The sequence below is a fragment of the Caloenas nicobarica genome, chromosome 1 (assembly GCF_036013445.1).
Source record: "Caloenas nicobarica isolate bCalNic1 chromosome 1, bCalNic1.hap1, whole genome shotgun sequence".
In the NCBI taxonomy this organism is placed as follows: Eukaryota; Metazoa; Chordata; class Aves; order Columbiformes; family Columbidae; genus Caloenas; species Caloenas nicobarica.
Genome location: NC_088245.1, coordinates 103,297,699 through 103,319,986, shown reverse-complemented (window position 1 = coordinate 103,319,986; position 22,288 = coordinate 103,297,699). Strand labels below are relative to the sequence as shown.

Sequence of the window (22,288 nt, the reverse complement as noted above, 5' to 3'; positions counted from 1 at the left end):
AAATCCTTAACATTCATCTGAATCACATGTATTTCCCGAATCATTATTTTATTCATTACTTAACCCCTAAGATAACGTTTTCCTCTAAATGCTGGCATAAAATTTCTTTACAAAAAAGCTACTAATATAATCATTTCAATTATCCATGGGATATACATCCAACATCTTCAACGTTTATTTGTTAAGGCATATCTGGTAACTAGAACGAAGACAGTTTTGCAAAGATTAAATACATGAATTAATTTAGGGACTGACTTACGTTTAGCATAACCTGTGGCATAATAGTGTCTGGCATAAAATGGAAATTCTGTTCGTATGTTATAATACCCAATCAAGGTTTCCTGACACCAGATTTGGACTATGCTTACAAATACACTGTGGAATTGAGAGATCATTGGGAGTGGTAATTGTGCTTCATCTGCATAAAACAATATACCTGCATAAAACAATAACTTTATCTGAACTAAAACACATCTGTCCTTGAAGTCCTTCCCCACCCCAAAACAAAACCAACCAGAAGAATCCAATGGAAAAGACTTCAAATGACAGAAATACTACTACAGCTACCTTCTAGCTATTCCAATGGCCCAGTAAGCACATCATTCAACCACTAATAAAAAGCATATAACTTCGCGCAGAGCAAACTGAATAAATGCATTTACCTGCCTCCTAAAATTATTTTAGTATTGAGATAAATTAACTGTAATAGAATTTTTGAAAGTCCTCACTAGCTTAAATGTAACGTTTGAACAGCTCTGTACAACATTACAAAGATCAAGTTATTTAGGTCAAATAATAAAGAGCTCGATCATATGGTATGGATTCTTAAACATGTATAAACAGTTTAAAAAGATGAAGACGAACTGGTGCACCACTATTTAAAATAAAAGTTTTCCATTCCTGACAAATACATAGTTTACATCATGTAATCATGCAAATCCAAAGCTGCTATTTTCAAGAAAGAAAATGTTACTATGGACTGGCATATGCAATCTTTCAGTAATTCATCTAGCAGTCAGGCAGACCAAATATTGCCAAAATACTTCTGATCTCCTTGGAATTCAGTCAAATATTAAAAATATAACATGCAGCATTTTTTCTTAAACTCTCATGGTTTTGTTCTGAAGACATCATGTTTACAATTTCTCAAAGTAGTCTAGACATCGGCTCCTACATTACCACACTATAGACAAGATTTTCTTTGGAATGAGTTATGAGACACACTTGCATGTTATACAAACACACCCTCACTCTTTACTCATAAATAAAACCTGCACATGATATCCTAACCTTTCACACTACGAGAACTTTAATTCAACGCTCTCCGTGATCCCACCAGGGCTCAGACTTCCAGAACAAGGACAACGTTCACTTTCTGGGAAAGGGAGACTGAAGAAAGCTGCTGCATCTGGTCTAACTGGTTTTCATTCCAATGGTATAAAGCATGCATGAACAGTTTAATTAAGAGTTTTGAAGGAAAGCTTGTCAGAAAAAACACACATAGAAATCTTTCTTCCAGATATTCACACCATTAACAACCTGATGTTGCGCATTTTAAACTATATTCAGAGTTGCTCCAAATTGGATTCCCTTCAGACAGGGCATAACATCACATTGATTCTCGATTCAGTCACATATCTACGTAGCCTGAACCTTCTTCATTCAATTCATCTAGGTCAAAATACGCAAAGCTAAAACTAAGAATTGGAAGTTTCTCCCTGTGTTTTGTACTGGTTTAACTAAGCCAACTGAAAAAATACATTTCTGGTTTAACCAGCAGAACTCTGAGGACAAGATCATTTTTTTTTTTCCCAGTTAGGGAAATTAAGGGCTTCCAGAATAACAAATAGAACAGATGCAGATATGGATATTGGAGGTCAGCCATAAATTACAGCAGTAGACTGCTGAAATCAAGTATCTTCTGGAAATACTGCTTTACCTTTTTTTTTTTTTTTTAAGTAGCTTAAGCACTAGAAAACAGGACGGGTCTTTTCTGCTTCTATATAAAGAATTGTGCAAGGTACATCTGTTAAAACATCATGAAGTATCAAAATAAAGACAAAAACTTTTTGAAGTATTATAAAAGACAGAACAAAAATGCTACATCTTTAATTAAATAAAAAACTAACCAGGGCTGCCCTGAACTACACTATTCACAGTAGCAAAGAAACAAACTAAGGCATTTTATCTGTCACCAGTGATCATCTCCTGTCCCTTCCATGACAACTGAAAGACACGAATAAGAAGGTTCTGAACTTTCAGCTGAAGACAGAATTCATCTGGGAACAGTTTACATCATTAACTGGTTGCAAACACTGGATCTACAGCCCAGGTACAAGTGACAGCCATCCGCAGGTGCTAATTTTGCATTTATCAAAGAGCCAACCATAACTTCAGATTAACTGATTTGCTGATTCTTCATTATCTTGAAATGTTTACCCTTTCCAAAAGTAATGATGCTCTTCAGTCATTAGGCACCTAATCTTTGCAACTCTGAAACACTTTAAAAGCAAATACAGAAACACATAAGAAATCTTCCATAACCCAAATTCTGCAAATCAAGCTAAGAGAAAAATCCTTGGATCTGCCACCTCTAACTCTGCCCAAATTAAATGTTTTCGTTAAGAAGAAATGACTGTTTCTGACTAAGAGGTGTTTTTCCTCCTCCTTTTTTCATATCTTTATCCATTACCCATACACAGGAGAATTCTAGAATACATTACTACAGCTTTCTGAATATGTAGCAGCAACAGATATTTCTTGAATGCATCAGTTCATTGCAGGGAGTCAGTCGGAAGGAAGACAGCAAAAGTCAATGGCTAAATATCACTTCAGATAAATTACTGCAAAACTTACCTCAGTTTTCGTACACTTCATTAACAGACTAATTTCAACTCTCCAAAATGACACAGAAAATCTCAACCTTTAAATAATACAGGAATACTTCTGTGTTCAAAGAAAAAGAATACTTCAACTCTGCAAAACACAGCTGGACTGTTAGCGTGTGGCAGCAATTCCATTGTCAAGGATTTTCAAAAACAAAACTAGATCACTAAAAACACAAGGCATCAGAAAATATTAGATAAGATCCTCAGTCCTCCCATGGCCCTGACGCCACATCAGAGGGCCCTGGCTGCTTGAAATCCCTAGGTCTAATTGAGCAAAACTTCTCCTGCATGAAACTAAATTAAGACAAACAGAGCCTGTTTTTGGAAGGTCTTGAACAGGAAATCAAAAAGGTGTTTCCCAAGCAGAAACGCTGCTGCAAACTAGCTGCCATCTCTCAGACAACGTCTAGATGCCTAAATTACATCCAGGGTCACTTTACCTTCCAAAGTTGGCCTGAATTAAGACGAAAGCACTAACCACAAGGGCTAATTATGAAAAAGAACCAACAAGTTTTAAAGAAAAGCCACCATTTGTAGAGGACACAGAAGAAAGGATGCAAGAACAGCAACAGTCAACACTGCTTTTATTCTTGTTCCTGATTTTGGTGAGGTCCAACAGCAGAGAGAGAAAATGTCTAATGATGCTCCTCAACAAACAATTAGGAGAGATATTATCTTAAATCTGATCTCAGTCTGAACAGTCATCTAATGGGATGGATGGTTTTGCCTGACAAATGCAAATTACAGGCTAGGAAACTGCATTAATTCACATTACAGATCAGAAAGATACCAGGCAGTTTAAAAATGAGTAACAGTAGAACTAGAATAGAATAAATATTCTGATAAATCTAGCAATAGTTTATCCAAGTAAAGTATTATGGTGAATATAATACTGAAGTGTCACAAGTCAAGAAAGAGAAAAGGCAAAATGAGAAAAGATGCTCACACTTAAAAGCTTTTTGGCCAGACATTTTTTTCTTACCTCCTTTCAAATATGAATTTATATTACAGCCATTGTTATAAAATTCAACTAATCCTCTCGTCTTGTGTTGTGACTCTTATTCCCCCGCAACCACACCGCAAAAAAGAAAACCTAAGAAATTGAGCAGGAATGGAAGATGATATTTTGTTGCTTTGCAAAGATGGGCAGGACGAGCTGTTTACACTGAGAGGGAAGATGGGGAGGGAGGGTGATGTTATTTCGATTTTTAAAGTCACACTGTGGTCCTGGAGGCACTTCATGGACATCTTCCGCCACCATAGCTCGGGCCTGAGCAGCAGCACGCTCTGAGCAGCCAAGACCTTCTCTGTGAGACACAGCTCTCTGTGGCCACCCAGCTGTGCCATGACCACCCAAGCAGCCCCGACCTTGGCCCCCTCCAAGCAGGTTGCCCTGGTTGCCCCCACCTCCCTCCTCAGCAGCCTCTGCCTCCCACCCCAGCAAGCAGAACAGGAACATGTCAGGCAGACTTTGAAATAAGGTTCAGCAAATGATATACTGACCGCTTAGTCAAAAGTACAACAAAGTTCACCAACTATATGTGTACAGTCTCAAGATAAAAAAATCCCCCATTACTTTCTTCTTAATCCAAATGATATATCTTCATTTTACTGCACAATTTAACCTTGAGTTCTAAATAAAGTAACTTATGGAACATCTATACAATCCTTCATTAAAATAAATCCACAATACAGATGGCCGGACAGAAACTTGCACAAATGAGTTTCTGTGCTCAGGACACCGACTTATAGGAGGTAACTTGTATTCAAAGTCATCGCTGGGATACATTTCCCTTAGAGCTAAAATACTACCCTACAGCAAGGAAATAACAGCACCAGCTCTTCTAAAGGTCACTTGAAATTGAGCCTTTTTAAGACCACTTTGTATTTTGCAGTAATTTTCAGTCTTTTATTAAAACAACAGCAAATAAGCACATGAAAGAGTGCTAATAGCATCAAATCAGTGTATTTGATTAATTTTACAGTAACGTAAGCCAACATCAGTGTGCAAAACAGAAGGCACACGATGACACTACCCAGCTACAACAATGAATCAACATCTTTATGTGTTGAGAAAAATCTGTGTTCATTATTGGACAACTTTCTTTTTCTTTTTTTTTTTTTTTAATTGAAACAAGTCTTAACTGCCCTAACCCCATGGTATTACATACCTGGACAACCTATGCTGAGACAGCTGACAAGCATGTCACTCCCACAAATATATGAGTTACTCCTCAACCACGACCTCCTGAGCCATGGTTTGCCACTGTTCAGAGTGTGGCAAACAAGCTGGAGGCAGCTCCATTTAACCCCATTCTGTAAGCTGCGCTGTTTCAGGAGCTGGTTAAAAAGCAGCTTTAACATCTGTGCAACAGGGCAGCATTGATGGCAACTTCATCAGCCACCTTACTCCTCAGTCCATAAATGCTCTTGTTTCAGACATCTGAGCTCATGTGGATAAAGAAAATAAGTGGCACCAGCTATCTACCTCTCTCATGACCTCCTGCTGAAGAAAAACATTCAGGAAAAATGGAAACAGTGTTATAAAAGCTCAATGCATGGACCAAAATGCAGAAGCACTCTATTTCGGCACGCAAAACCTGAATGATTGTGTCCTACAGCATTTCAAATCATCACATCCTGTGTTGTGCACCACGCAGAATCACAGAATGGTTGGAGTTGGAAGGGACCTCTGGAGATCATCCAGTCCAACCCACCTGCTAAAGCAGGTTCACCCAGAGCAGATCACACAGGAATGTGTCCAGGCGGGTTTGAATGTCTCCAGAGAAGGAGACTCCACAACCTCTCTGGGCAGCCTGTTCCAGGGCTCTGGCACCCTCAGAGTAAAGAAGTTTCTCCTCATATTCAGACGGAACCTCCTGTGCTTCAGTCTGTGCCTGTTGCCCCTCATCCTAGCCCTGGACACCACTGAAAGGAGTTTGGTCCCATCCTCTTGACACCCACCCCTGGTATATTTGTAAGCACTGATAAGATCCCCTCTCAGCCAAGAAGATTCACTTCTTAGCCAAAAAGAATTCACTTCTTCATGCTAGGCAGTTCCTTTACTTTTTTTCTTAGTCTCGCTAACACTTTTCTGAGGGACAGGGTATTATACACCATTATATGAAAAATGTTCATCATACGTAACATATTCACTGCTACATGTAATGCTAATAGGCCAGATGGCCATGAAAATTCTGAACAATCAGATTTTGTGATGCAAAATGTATGTGAACCTATATTAGTAAGAGACAACCTACACAATTTATTGACTTAGAAGCAACAGAAGTTTATACGGCCTGCAAATATCTACAAGAAATGTACCTGAGGACATTCTCTAACCTCTTTTCACTATTCTAGAAACAATAAACACTTACTAACAAGCAACGGAGAAATAATATACTTTTGTTTTTATCCTTTATCGTTCTCCAAAAAATACCCAAAACAACTAAGAAATATTGGCGTAGTATGTTGAAACATAAAATAAAATGCTATGTCCAACTGCAGCTCTCGCATAACTTGTCTGGCTGCTCAGGAACTGCTGAAACAGTTCCACATGAGCAGCCAAGTCTTCCAAGCAGCTATCCATTTCTTAACAGCAGCTATGATCCATATCCAAATTCAGGACACAAATATTATGGGAAATTCTTGCTGAAAATATAACCACATTTCATCAAGACGACTGAAATTCCTCCTTCAAAAATCATAGCTGGGTTAAAAGTCAGTGCTTTTAAGAAGTCTGCTTTTGCTTCTACTCATTATTTTTTTTACAGAGGACAAACAAAAAAAAATGAGGGCAGAGGGGTTAAGTAAGACTGTCCACGAGTGCTTGAAAAGATGTTTTCTTTGTGTTTGCACAGATAGCCCAAAGTTACAGGCAACTGTACAAAGCCACCAGCCAGAACCTAAGACTAGCGGCAGGGCAGAGGCCATCGCTGGAGGGGCTGGCTGAGGGAAGGCAGTCTGGGCAGCAGGTGACTTGACGTCTGGACCAGAAAACAGACAAAACAACATAGGGCAGGCAGGAATAAGCCATAAAAGAAGGAGAGCAGGAATATGCATCAGATACGACAATTAAGAAGGAGAAATTAGGAGACTCCAGCTCTAAACTGATGTCAAATTGGATCTTTTTATTGAATATGTTCTTAGCTAAAAAGAGTTACATGCAAGATATTTAGGACTTTTCTTTTGCCAATCCTAATAAAGCTGTCTTTGTTACTCAAAATCTCTAAATATTTACATGATCTTCTTAAGGACTTGCATATCGGGAGAGACTAAAAAAATTAAAAAACCCACAGCAGATAAAAATCAAAAGCCTAAATTGAAAGATAAAGACAATTTAACGGGGAACTTCCAAACCTGAGAAGCAAGCTGAATTCCTCCCCCTGTGTCAGAAGCCTAACATTACACTACACCTGCCCAGACACAGCACAGCTTTGGAGCAGGCAAGTGAAGCAATGCTCTAGTTTTCTAGTGTCACCGATTCTGAATCAATGCTTTTTCACCAGTTTCTGAGAATAACAGTTTTCCAACTACATGCTATTGTAACTGAGGTCCTCACTAGTACAGGCCAGCCCTGCAGATTATCTCTTTATTTCTTCCATTATGCAAACCACAACTCTGTAGCCTTCTGCTGGAGAACAGCAAGTCACGCAGCTCTCAGATTTCTATGTCCTCAGTACATATTAAAGTCTATTTCTAGGCTCAGTTCTGTCTAATAAACTGCTTGGCAGTTGTGTCCTTAGTTTTACAATTACTCCTCTGGTCTGAGAACTCAAATTTCTGACTAGCTTATTGGGCACAATCCTGCCCACCAGTTAACTAAACCATCATGGAAGAGACACTGGGAGAGGTGATGAGTTGCTACACCCTTACACAGAGAATAGTGTACAAGATGCTGAGGGGCCTAGAGCACCTTTCTTATGAAGAGAGACTGAGAGAGCTGGGTCTGTTCAGCCTGGAGAAGAGAAGGCTGAGAGGGGATCTCATCAATGTTTATAAATAACTCAAGGGTGGGTGTCAAGAGGATGGGACCAAACTCCTTTCAGCGGTGCCCAGGGCTAGGATGAGGGGCAACAGGCACAGACTGAAGCACAGGAGGTTCCGTCTGAATATGAGGAGAAACTTCTTTACTCTGAGGGTGCCAGAGCCCTGGAACAGGCTGCCCAGAGAGGTTGTGGAGTCTCCTTCTCTGGAGACATTCAAAACCCGCCTGGACACATTCCTGTGCGATCTGCTCTGGGTGAACCTGCTTTAGCAGGTGGGTTGGACTGGATGATCTCCAGAGGTCCCTTCCAACTCCAACCATTCTGTGATTCTGTGATGTGCTTGTGTGTAAGCATATGCATACACACACAAAATTGTTCTCTTCTGAGCACTGGTCACAACTTCTGTATGCAACTACTAGATGAGGAGGAAACACCTGCACTTTCCTAATGGAAGTCAGCTCAGCAATGGTGAAAAGGTGCATCTGTGAGCCTTTACCAGCAAGTTCTTAGTAAAAAGTCCTTCGCACATGAACCAGAATAATGGGAGGAGCTCCAAGCAGGAAGAAAATTAAGCAGCCAGGAAAGGGGCGTCCCCAGCAGTCAAGGAGGAAGAAAAACGGGACATAAAACTCCAAACTCAAGTCTATGCAGTTCCACGTTAGAAGGAGGCATCAAAAGAAGTTTTACATCTCAATAACCAGTAACTAAAACGGTCTTACAGCATTTAAGACACTATCATGTAATGAAATGCTTCCCGCAGACTCTTGGCAGGATCACTTAAACTTTATATCAGAAAAGATTAGCACACCTTCACTATTACATTGCCTCTTTCATTTCTAGTTTATTAAGGTATCTTGGCTATCTCTAAAGTAGTACAGAAGCAAAAAGGTCGAGTACTTCAGAACTCTATTTCCATCTGTTATGTTCTGTTGCTAACCTCACCTCCTATATCCAGAAAGATTACACCACCATTTGCTGATTAGCTTGTTATCCCTAAGTCTGACCTTGCTAGACTAAACTTTTATTCAAAATTTTGAAGTCTATGTGATTATCCCAAACATCACCACAGAGATTTTTCTAAAACGTTCCAACAGCCTTCGGTAATTTGAGTTTCTGTACATTGGTAACAGTCAGCTCTGCGCTGCTAAAGGCCCCCCCACCTTAAATTTATCATCCTTCTTTACCAACTAGACAGACTGGAAATAACTATATATCTACATATGTATGTGTGTGTATATATATATATACACACACACACACACACGCGCGCGCAGGCAATTTATTGATCTGTCCAAATACCATTAAAGTGTCAAATGGCAGAGGCTTAAATTAAACAATTTTCAATAAAGAAAGCACTGTAAAACACTTCTGTGAACAGATTATAGCTTTAAATCACTTCAGACAAATCTCAGCAAAACTGAGAATCTTAGGTTAAGTGGTAATCTTTGGGCCAACTAGAAGGCAAGTAGTTGAAGATGCACAGAGATTAACCCCAGAATCTTGAGGTATACACACAATTACATCCTGATGTGGTCTACAACTGCTCACTAACCAAAGAAAACCCTTCTCATATACTGAGAAGGCTTCTTATGCTAGAAAACATCCCAATGAACATCTTGCTACAGGGATTTTACACTTCCATGGTCTAAGAGAAGCAATGTTTTAGAATAGGCTATAACAAAACTATATTTTACTAGCATTGCCCTAGAGGTAAACTGAAGATTAATGAGATTAGGAACAGACACCTCATGTCTATGTGCAGAAACAACCTCAGCACAACTACTGGTGAACATTTCAGTAATTTGACGTTTTAAAATACTTTAAGCCCCAATCCTGCAAAAACTTACTATACTTGGAGTATATTCAATTACATTTTACTGAAATAATTTAATGAAACTACTTCCACAAATAAGTATTACCCAATTATACTAGTAAAAGAGAAAACACATGTTAAAAGTTACCAGAAACCATTTCTAGAGAAATGAAGCAGAAAATGACAAACAATGGGAGGAAAAAGTAAATACAACCGGACTGAGCATAAAACAATGGTTGGAAAAAATATATATTCAAGAAACCATTCTTTTCAAGTCTCGGAACAAAGCAATGTGTAGGTAAGTGCCAAAAGAATATATATACCCACGACTTCACATACATCCTATTAAAAACAAATTGTGAGGTAAAACAGTAAACAAATGCCTCACACCCAGAAAAGTCTACACTACTAGCTAATATTAGAAATTCAATACAAGATTTTCTCATTTAACCTTTCAGAACAGCTTTGCTCCTCCTTCTCCTCCTCCAGCCCACTTGAAAACAGTGTTATACTAGTTCTGTGTTTTTCCTAAAAGTACCATGTATGGCACTTCTCAGACATGTTGAATTATCACGTTCCTGTAAGTTTTATGGACTTGTGTCCCATTTCTGTGTAACGTCTTCTAAGGTGCTATTGGGCTGTCACACACTGACTTTGCCTGTACAGCAGAGAAATTTTGCCTCCTAAAAGGCCACAGCCCTGGCCTCAAACCCCCATCAATGGAGCGGGCACCTGTGAGCCCAGAGGGAAGCCTGGGACCGGAGAGGGCATTACACCATGTTCCAGCAGACCCCTGCCCAAACTATGCCACAAATCTGTAAGGCAGACCTTCCAGACTGCTTCTCTTTTAAAGTTTCTGAACTATGTTAATAAAGCCATACTTCACGTGGGAGTAAAAGAGCGCAACTAATGTGACACACACACACGGTCCAAGGGCACCAATTCAATCACTTGACTGAGGAGCTACTAAGCTTGACTTAGCTCTGAGTAAGTGAAGTGGAAATATGTTGACAGGATCTTTGATGCTTTTGGTTTCAGACTCCATTTCTTGCAAGCAGTGATCTATGGCAGTCACCTCATTATTTAAGGTATTTCTGCTCTTCCAGGAGTTAAAGACCCTTAGTCAAGCACATATGGGCACACATTTCAGCTGCCTAGAAGTGGTGATGGACAAGTCATTAGTGAATACTGTATATATTAGCATACACATACAGACATCCTCAATCTACCTACTTATTTAAAAGCTCCATATTTTAACTGGTATTACAAAAACCAGTTAATGGTTACCTTTAAGGTATTAAAAGTAGTCTAAAAATAAACCCATTACAGAAAACAGTGCTTGAAACGTGTCTTTTATTTCCAAACCTATCAGGAGATCTAACAAAAGAAACTATCTCTAAAATCTTTGCTTCTTTCATACTGCTGAAGCAACAACTGCTCTGCTAAGTAAAATAATTTATTTAGAGCCCAGTCATTACCTAAAGAAAAAAGCCATGGTTCTGCAATGATTTGCCACCTTGTAAATTTTCTTCTCCATTCTTTGCTTTTGGTTTAAAAATCACACATATATTTGCCAAATTATTTTCTTTATGACACGTTAGTTTATATCATTTCTAAGCTTTTGATTCTCAACCTAACAGTCATGAGTACAAATCCACATAAGCTACAAATATATAATGTTAATGCAAGTGTTGGGGAGAAGATTCTTTAAAATGCATACTTAAAATCTTACAACTGCTTCCACACTCAGGTCAACCCTCTTGTCAGCCAGTAGTTTTCAAACTTTTAGGAAAACTTAGCCCGTTTTCCCAATGATTAATTATCCCAGTTTTATTACCATTCCCAAATAACACTTGCCTCCTACAGTCCTCCTTAATGCTGACCTTGCAGACTAATGCAGTGTATTCCCCAATCAATATTAGTGATTTAGTAATATATCCTAAAGCAAAAGACTGTTTTACAGATTTATGTTCATCTGAAATTTTTATAAGTGGTTGAAGTTATGAAGTTTGATGCTATAACTTCTATGGTTGCCAGTAGTTGTGCAATATACTATATTTAAGCTTCAAGCTAGACCAATGAGGTACTTCCAAGTAAGTAATATGATGAATTACTCAATTTCACTGTCATGCTTTTGTTAAAATACAGCAATAAAAAATATTTTGTGAAAAATCCAAAGAAGTCCAGCCAGATAATGTACTCTTTATGAATAGTAACAGTGTAATAAGGTGGAAAAAAAAAATAATCTTAAGACAACTTGAACAAACCCAAAATAAAAAATATTTAGAAGACACACCATGACATCAAACCTACACTGACCTTAATTTGAACACAACTGAATATCCGCAAGTAAGAATTACCTCTTCACTGAAACAGCAGTGGAAATTTGATTAAATGCATACAGTAACATAATAAAGAGACTTCAACAGTAGATGGCCTCCTCTTCTTCCTCCCTATCTCCCATGACTGAGAAGGTTAAAAATAGAGGCTTCCGTTTCCTTAGATTATTTCGCTTTAAACTTTTCTAGGGCACTGAAATTAACTACTTTGCCAGCTTCCTACATTTGTGTTAGAAAAGGAGTGTTAACAACACGCTTCCATTTACAGCAACTCAGGAAACCAAGTTCTGTGGTTTGTACTATTATTATTTGTAAACGACAAGTCCCTCTAGAAGTTGTAGGTGTCTCTTCCAAAGGTTCCCTTTGGATATTGCTCACTCAAAGGACCCTTGCACCACACAGTAACGTATTTGGGGGGTAATCTTCTGTACTTGCATATTTTTCTATATTTACACATGCCTTTGCAGTTAGTAAATGCAGATATTTTCAGTGCACAGCGTGCAATCCTCCATATCCAAGAACAGCTCCAGTACTAGGAAGGAGAGTTTAAAAGCCACAAAAGCCAGTTGCAGCTCCCTCCCTCCCGGCCCTGAGCCTTCGAGGAAGACGGAGCTGCAGGAAGCCTCTAACTTCCACTATGGCAGCACAGAGTGGCCCCAGCTGTCCTGGTCCATATTTTAAGGTCAGAAGAAATCACTGTCATCATCTAATTGACCTCCTCCATAATACAGGCCACAAAACTTCAGCTGGTCATTCTTGCACCTTGCCCAACATCTCGTGGTTGACCAAGAGCATATTTTCCATAGTGGTAAGAGCAGTGTTTGTTTGTATTGAAAAAGATATACATTGCAGAATAAGTATCTGAACTGTTTACCTTTAAGTATTGCATATCAACGAACAAAAAGTAGCAGGTATCCAAATACTGCTGTATAAAGCTGTATCATCTACACATTACTATAATGCAGTGCCACCCATTCATTAGGAAGTCTGGTATGATTCGTTAGGCATTGCCTCATTAGGCAACTTTTTTGATTGCTTCTAATTTTGCTTGACTCAAGTGCTTCTGGCTGAAATTCTCCCTCCTGAGGGTGTGCCCCATTCTCATCTCTTATGAGAACTTTCAATTAAAACAGCTCAGCCATTTGAAACAATGAACCAGAGGAAAAAACACTGTCCCTCCCCACCCCCATGCCAGAATTCCTACAGCAGCCTGCCAGATAATCTCAGCACTACTAACACCAGGACCTGAATTTTTTAGGTCTCCAACCATCCCCATGGAAAAATATTCAAGTTTGGTGAAGGCACATGGGAGTTGAAGAGGGAGAATATTGTTGCACATGCTCAGTGTAACTCTGTGAAGCATGGAAGCCCTGTTCTTTGCAGATTAATCTCCACTGAACATGCACCCATCCAACCCCAGTGTGCCAGGGCACTGGGAGGTCTGCTCCAGCTGCATGGAGCAGCCCCAGAAAAACATGTCCAGTACAACCTGCTCCTTGTATTTGACGAACAGAGATCAGGAAGCCAGATTCTCCTTCCAGTGTCAATGCAACCCCTGTTAGCACCCGAACGCCATGGAGGAAAAGAAGGAAGCGGGCACACCTCGATACAGAAGGATGCTTGGAACCAGGTACTGGAAGAAGAGAAGGTGGCAATCACAAAACAATAAATGGTGCAAGGAGGCAGAGACAGAGAAGGAGAAGCACAGGGAGAAGGACTAACGGTGGAGCTGGGGCAGAAGGGCCTGGCTGGGAACAGTGTGAACAGGCCACAGTCTAACCAGCAGGATGGGGACAGATGGGACCAGCCAATGATGCTGTCCTCTACATCCCTCCAGCTCCAAAACTCTGAATGGGGCTCTATCCCCCAATGTGCACTCCAGCTACACCATAAACTCCACCTGTGGCTTTGTATGGAAGCTGGATTAACAGCTTGGTGCCATCAAACCAGAAAGATCTCTGTTGTCTTCAAAGGCATCCCCCTCTGCTGCCCTAAATGGCACAACCCCATCATTTCATAGCACTACCACTTCTGACGCTTGTCTGGTCACACATTAAGCTAGCAGTAGGGTAGGCTTCAACTCACTAAAACTGGAAGAAAAAAAAAAAAAAAGCAGGGAAGGGGAAAGTAGTAATTTGGGGGTTTTTCTGCGGTTACTGAATGGAATCAGTGTACTTTGTATCAGACAAGAAAAAAAAAAGCCAATGTCTAGGAGGTAGGAGGTGAGCAAGATCTCCTACTATTCGTAAAAAGCTGTTAATCCAACTTGCAGTGTCCTAAGGGTACACTAAGGCTCACTCCTTTGTGGGGGGAAGACCAAAAAAACCCACCCAAACAAAACCAGAATGCAGCCACGTAAAGATGATTTCAGAATAATGGCATTGCAGACCTTAATTCTGGCATTTTAGAATGTGTCTATGTTTGGCTATGCAACTTAATGAAACAGGAAAAAAAACTTACATACCCATCACAAAAGTATCTCAGTTAGGAAGAGTACATCTAGGCAGCAGGATCCGTATCTTAAAGAGCCGTCTAAGATTTGGGGGAAGAACAAAGCCTATTTTAGAAGTCTGATTCTTTCCTGAGAAAGTCAAGTATACACCAAATGAAAAACCAAAACCTCAAAAGCACCTTTGAACATCCACTGCTGGGCAATGGTACGGTTGCCTGCAGGAGCCATAATCCCCAATGTGAACACTTCCTTCATTATTCGTGAAAGGTTAAGACCTAACGAGATAGGAACTTGACATGGATAACATGTTTGGAAACCACCAATTAATCCATTTATCTGTTAAGATTGGTTAAAAAAGCCCAACACACACTGGGAGCTACTGTAGAACTGTTTCCTGGACATAGGAGTTGATCAGCAAAAATTTGAGATAGATGGCGAACTTTTCCAAACAAGCAGCTATTTCCAATTACTGAAAGATTTACTGATTCAAACTCTGAGTAGCTTGAAAGAGAAAAATATCCACAGATTTCAGAAGTGTTGTAAGCCTGCCTGCTTAGTTGGGTTGATGAGCAACGCTTCAGGAGATCCAGTAAAAGAAAGGCATGAGGCAGATTGAACCACGATTACTATTCCAGACAGCAGATGCCTAATGTGTACCGAAAACTTTGTGACTAAAGTCTGTTTAAGAGACCACGACTTCAGAAACTCACCACCACCCCTCAAAGGCTATTAGGAAACCCAAATGAACTGAAAGGGAAATGATGGTGCACGGGAAGGCAGGAGAGCGTACAAGCATGACTGGAAATTCCCAGAAAAATGTGGTAATGACTCTTACACACTTACTCTGCTCCGCACATTTTCATGTTGTATCACTTTCTAAAAACCTTTTACTGTTACCCATTAAGCAAGAAGACAGCCTCTCATAAGACAACCACAGGAAAAGAAACAGGAGTACTCCCTCTTTCCTCCCTCATCCTGTAGTTAACGCCACAACTGAACAACTAATTTGAAGAAGAGTTTTTTCTCACCATTTCCTAGACTGCTGCTGCTGCCAGGGAAGCCTGTCTTCTGCCGTCACCCTCCGTTCAGCTTCCTTTTGCAGGTCTTACTTCCCCACAAGTGAACTCCGATGTTTACAATAAATCCCTACTCTCCATTCTTCCTAGCATTAAATCCACAGGATTCTTATTCACAGGATTTGTATTTTCTGACTTATTCTGCCACAGCGTAACAACAAGGAATTACTGAAGATGGAACCTGTTAGAAGAACAAAGGTCTCCAGTCTATCCCTTCCCTACTTATCATCACGGTTGAAAGTCTGATCCTAAAGTTTTAACATCCTCAAGAAGTTCCTTGACAATTTTGCCCTCAAATTCTAATTAGACTACAATAAAGATAGCACCACCTGAAAAAACTGCTACCATACTGCATTAAATCTACTCCCCCTCCACCAAATTAACAAGGTGTTTTTAATCACCATTCAGCAGCACTGCTTTTCAGCCTCTGATTATTTTCAAGCTCTTTTCAGAACAGCCTTCTGATGGAAGGAACCTGACTACATGCCCCGTTAAAGCGTGTTGCTGTGTTACATTTTAATGGAAGCCTAAGTTTTACAGATATGACTGGTCTAGACCCCTACCTTCCCTCTGGCTGTATATTGAGCAATGCATCTCACAATGAGTTAATGCTTCTAATTCCTGCAAAAGTTAGTTTTATGGAGACATTCATTTCCCCTAACTGTTCTCAACAAAGACACAGTAATAAATACACTAATATAAGACACCAGTTGAGTCAAGTGGAATGCTGATGTGGGGAAGAACATCAGTCACTCCCCACTCAAAAAACAAACAAACAAAAAACAAAACAAAAAACCCCACAACACCTAAACTCTCTAAAACAAAGCACAACATGCAAAGCAGCCTATCAACGATCCAAGATATCTCTAAACCACACTGCTTTCTGAGGTGGCACTACAGCAATGCTAAGGGCAGACAACCACGGATGCAAGCACATTTCTACCGACTGAATAATAATCTGCACTTCTCAAAATCCCAGCAAACACAGAAAAGGGACACTATTCAGCATTTACTTCTTCCCAGAAAAATGAATGCTGACAGAAGCAAAGGACAGGATGGCATCGTTGTAGCCATAATATAAATCTAGAATACTTAAAAGGATGACACCCAATTTATTGACAACTGAGCCAAAATGATTTCACAATGCAACATTTTATGTGACCCAAGAACAGCAAAAAAGTAAACAAAAATGTTTAAAGAGCTCTTGTATATAAACTATAATTGCTTTTAAAAGTAAAACAAATCGTACAAATGCCATTTTCAATAGCAGCTTGTCTAGCACGCGGTTAAATTTAAGAGGTATTAAAGATATTGTGAGATACTCTAAGCATGGACAAGTTCTTCTGGCAATTTTTAACATCCAACAAACTTTAATGTTCAGAAGAAAAAAATTATTGCCTTCAGAGACTCCAAATTAATTTTATTTTTATTTCTTGCTTCCTTCAAAAGTAGCCATGAAAATGAACTCGCATTGTTCTCAATAAACAGCTCATTCTCCTGTACTTTGTGCAATTAATCCCAGCACATTCTTCCATTGTTTTGAACCTCTATGTCTTTGATCTCCCATTTCCAAGAGAACTACAAAAGCATTCTCAAACACACCTTCCAGATCAGACATGTGCTTCCCCATACACACAGCCATTAACAGCAGGGATTACGCTGTTCCCATTACATTGCTGTTAAACACACACTTTTATATGTGTAAGTTTTGACTGTGCAAAATCCCTAGCCATCCGAATGATGACAAAAATACTCCTTCCTTAGCCCTGTCTCCATCTTGCTTCCCTGGAATCACACAAATGCATTCCCCCAGCTCTGGCACCCACCCCAGCCCTTCAGAGCTGAAGGCAGCCGGTTCCTATGCGCTGCCAGCTGCCCCCCAGCCCCACCACAGAATCATAGAATGTCCTGAGTTGGAAGGGACCCACAAGGATCAGAGTCCAACTCCTGTCCCTGCACAGGACAACCCCACAGTTCACACCATGTGTCTGAGGGTGTTGTCCAGTCTCTTCTTGAACACTGTCAGGCTTGGGGCCGTGACACCTCCCTGGGGAGCCTGTTCCAGTGCTCCAACACCCTCTGGGGGAAGAACCTTTTCCTCATGTCCAACCTAAACCTCCCCTGGCACATCCTCCTGCCATTCCCTCGGGTTCTGTCATTGGTCACCACTCTGCTCCAGCTCCTCACACTGGTCCCACCTCAGTGGCTGCATGGGAGCAGCACACATCAACAGCTTTACCATGCAGTGTCACAGAGGAGAAGCTGGAGGGTTACTTGACGCTCATTTACAGCTACCGTTTTTCCTATTGCATGCTGTCAATAGTCACACACATCTTATTAATTCCCAAAGTATTCTGATGACCTTAGGGCTACTGCTTTCCCCAAATAAAACCACTACAGGTTAAGCCAACAATCATTTTGTACTATGGCAGAGACCTGTTACTTGCCCACATCAACCTAACACAAACAAAACTTTCAACTCAAGTTACACAGCTAAAAGACACAGCTTAACACATGAAAGTACACTTGCAGAAAATGGGACATATCTGCATTTACCGTATTGTGCTTGGCAAGCACAATTGTAATATGAAGATCAATAAACCAACAATTTTTAATGCTTCTTTAAAAAAAATTGTACCTACTGCCTTTGACAGCAAGGCAGAAAGGAGAGGGGGGGAAAGAGGGAGGGAGAGACCACACCATTCTGTCCTCATATCAAGCTTGCTTACTGTTACGTTTCTTCCTGGTGTCACAGCAAAACTTTATTTCAAATATCTAGGTAAAGTAATAAAAGATGCAGGAAACTGAGGTCTTCTGCCTTTGGAAGGCTGTAACTGAAAGTATTGAAGTATCACTGATTTTAGGAAGTGCTTTACAAAGAAAAAGCACAAACGTTAGCAAACAAGGCCAAAAAAAAAGATAACTGAATCTTTACATCACTCTTGTTTTATTTGTATTTGTACAATCACATTATTCATTTGTAATCAGAACACCACTGTAAAGTTAAGAAATACCATAAATAGTACTCACCTGACTACCAGATACCAGGAGTTTAAAAACAACAGTACACAAAAAACCACATGTGGCAGAGCAGAGAACTGAACTCTCATCTCCCAAATCACAAACCAGTACCACTGAACTATACTCTCTCTCGCTTCAAAGAGGCATGATTAAAATAGACAAACAACATTTTAGGACTGGTATTTCACAACAAGTAGAAGAGAAGGTCAGAAAACGCATTGCAGTAATACAGCTGGGAGATATGGCAAAGAATCTAAAGCAGGATTTTGGAGGACTGGGACGAAAAACTTAAAGACACTTTCCTGTTTCTATCAAGTATTTGAAAAGAGTAATTTAACTGTTTACTTTGAAGATTCAACTTATCCTTCCAAGTAGCTATTGTGATTGGATTATATTAGAAATCTTCCTGAAGTCATAGCTTTATTTGAAAGACCTTTGGTTAAGATAGCTTTATTACACAAAAAATGTTATACTACTGCAAATCAACAGGTAAGGAAGTTGTGAATCCATTTAACTAACGCTGGTGAAGCATCCTATGATAATACACATTTTACATATGCTTTATAAATACAACCCTATGAGAAATAACTATTGCCTACAACTTGCACAAAAAGAACATTAACTCATCTCTGTAAAGAAAGCAACATTACAGTAAATTCACATAGTCAATTTAATTACTCCACACAAACACTGGTACAGTTCTTCTACATGGGATGTTTCCAGCAGACCCAAAGCAGCTCTGTCCTGGCCTACAGCTTCCAGCTACTCCAGTGTGACACGAAGCTCCATCTAATACAACCTGACCTACACAGGGCTTGTTAGCTCAGGTTTGGTGATGAATTAACCACAGCCACCTGGCTCCCAACCAGCTCAAAGCATGAGCCAAATTCGCAACATAGCATTTAGACACAACTGAGAGCGTCTCATAATGAAATTGCTTACTCACCTTATTCACCTCACTTACTTCATCTAGTGGAATAAACTACTCACCCATATTGCTACATGAAAAGCACTCACATGGAAGATCGAAAGCCCTGTTTATTCACACCCAAGCTTACTGAACTCCAGCTTTTTCAAGTAGAAAAATATACGTGCTTAATGACGGTCAAAACCAAAGTGAATAATCTTTGCTGACAGCAAAACCAATGGCATCTACCACCCTTGATGGTATTTCACAAGACAGATCTCTGATCCTTATGATTAAAAAATTACCACTAACAGCTCGAGGAGGCACATTAATAGCAGAGAACTCACTGATAAAGCTTCTGCAGGACTCTGGATCTCTACTGAAAGTTGCACTGTCTGTTGACACATACAGAAAATGAAACCTAAAAGCCAGGCAAGGTACCACAGCTACACTGCAAACTCCTGTCTGTCTAATGCTGTGTTCCATTTGTGGGGGAATAGTGCATCCATTGCACACACACCGCAGAACAAAATAGATAGATAGATAGATAAAATAGTCCAAGTCTGTACCATAACATCTGGCACACTAATCTCAAAATGTATTTCTATTACTTACTAGGTAAAAGCATCACTTATTTTGGGGCTGTTTCAATGAACTAGCTACTAAAAGCTAGCAGACAACAGGGGCATAAAAAAGAGGGCTTGTAGTCCCATCTCCTATAAAAATGTGGATATGTGATTTTTATTAATAATAACATTAATAGACCTAAGTCTAGTTGGTTTTGATTCCACTGGTAAGTCTCAAATTTTAGGGAAATCCCCTAGATAATTCAAACACCTATGAAAGCTTATGCAAGTAGGAAGCCCAGTAGAAACCAAGAAGGCCATGTTTACACCTAATCAGGTATCAGAAAATCTGCTTGGGAGGCAAGTAGATGCAAATACTGCAAACGCAAGGTAAAAAGCATCCATCAGAACTTTCGCCTTCCCAGACACCGAAGTCAATCAGCCATAAGACACAAACCCACAGGAAACCAGTCTTCATTAGTTCTGGTACCCACGGAAATACCTGATCTCTATAAATGGTAACATTTTCCACATAACATCTACTGCGAGCTTCTTCAGGACATCAGGCTCGGTACTCTGCAAGGCATCTCCCTGCCCTACCCTAGACGTTCACGTGCAAGCTACCCAAATATTTTCTCTTCCAAATGTTATTTTCTTTAAAAATACATTAAATATTTCCTCTAAAAATCCACAGCTAGTCCTATTTATGTGACTATTTGCTGGGTGGAACAAAGTTAGATGCTAAGATGGAAATACCATAACAGCTGAGTATTTTAACTGGCAACACCCTCGTAATGACATGCCTATGTGTCATATCAACTATAGACTCCACAATCTTACAAATCTGACATCTCCCAGCCTGAAAAATGAATTTAGCAGGTTTATCAGAATTTCACATGCACATTTTCACATGCATTCTTGCATTAAAAATACCCAAGAGCATGGTATAAAGTGTCTGACACTTATCAGTAATGATCTCAGTAGCCAACTCAGGCAGATCAATAAGCCATCCTTCCAAAATTGGATAAAGCTTTCATGCCATGCCATGAAACAATTCATGTTAATTTTTCTGTAAAATAAAAACCCAAAGTGGAGGTCATATATTGTGTTTAAACACTGAAATTTTATCTCTTTGCAGATAAAAATCAATTGCTTTATTACCTGTACTGTTCCATCAATACAGGTGTGCATTACGTACATAGATTAGCAGTGTTACACAACGAACGTGTCCTAAATAAACATAACTTGTCTGATAAGGATGCTGCAGTTCCTTGTGCATCTAAGACTGCTGGGCTTGGGAGATTTTTGAGGTTTTTTTGGTTTTTTTCCCAAAATCTGAAAGCAAACATGGCAACACATCTGAAGACTACGTAACTTTTTCCTTAGCACAGGCACCAGACACCTTGAGAAAAGGCAGTTTAATTCCCAATTTGAGTATTTCCTGATAGTTTGTTGTCACATTTTATAACTTGAACTTTGCTGAGGTTAATTTTGTTGCATTTTATAAATCCAACAACGGGAGGGAGAGGAGAGAACTGAGGTAACACTGAATTCAATAATTCAGTAGATACCAGAGTCTTGATTAAAAATATTTCCCCTGATTAAATGCAACTCACTCATGAGAATCAAAGAGATACGAATTTGGAGACATGCCAGTTCATACAATAACTATGTTTATTTTTCTTAATAAATATTTAAGAAACGTGACTTGTGGTATTTGATATAACTGAGCCCATGGTTAAAAGGCCTCTCTCTGTGACATAAGCAAATACAGTCTCTCCTCTTTATTTGTCCAGCTTCTCTTCAACATTCAAGGCTAATCTAGTTTTAGGTCAGGAAAGAGATTGCGGTCTATCATTTTAAACAAACCATTGTAGTAAAACGTGAACAGGAAATTCCTAACTATACTGTTCAAAGAACAATGATTAGAAAAACAACGCCAGCTCACGAAGCACAAGGAGCCCATGAACTATCACAGTTTGGGTGGAAAATAAAAAGCAAACACACACATGTAGTTATCTCGCTCGTTTTTTCTTGCCCCCCTCCACCTGGTTCTACCCACTGAGGCCAGGAGCTTGCCAAGGAAGAAACCTTCGGGTCTAAAGGGGGAAGAGAGCGGCACATACAGCTCTGGCTGATACCTTGGAAATAGCCGGCCTGCAGGAGTTAGCGCAGGCATGCCATTCATTCCACAACATATAAATGCCCTCTTTAGAGCCTCATCTAAGCAGCAGTTTC

The 22,288-nt window shown here is 39.7% G+C and overlaps 1 protein-coding gene across 4 annotated transcripts in view; it reads right to left on the bottom strand.

Moving 5' to 3' along the window:
* The window catches only part of WWC3 (WWC family member 3), a 102,338-nt gene that overhangs the window by 64,539 nt on the left and 15,511 nt on the right, over nucleotides 1-22,288 (bottom strand). The window lies entirely within an intron of this gene.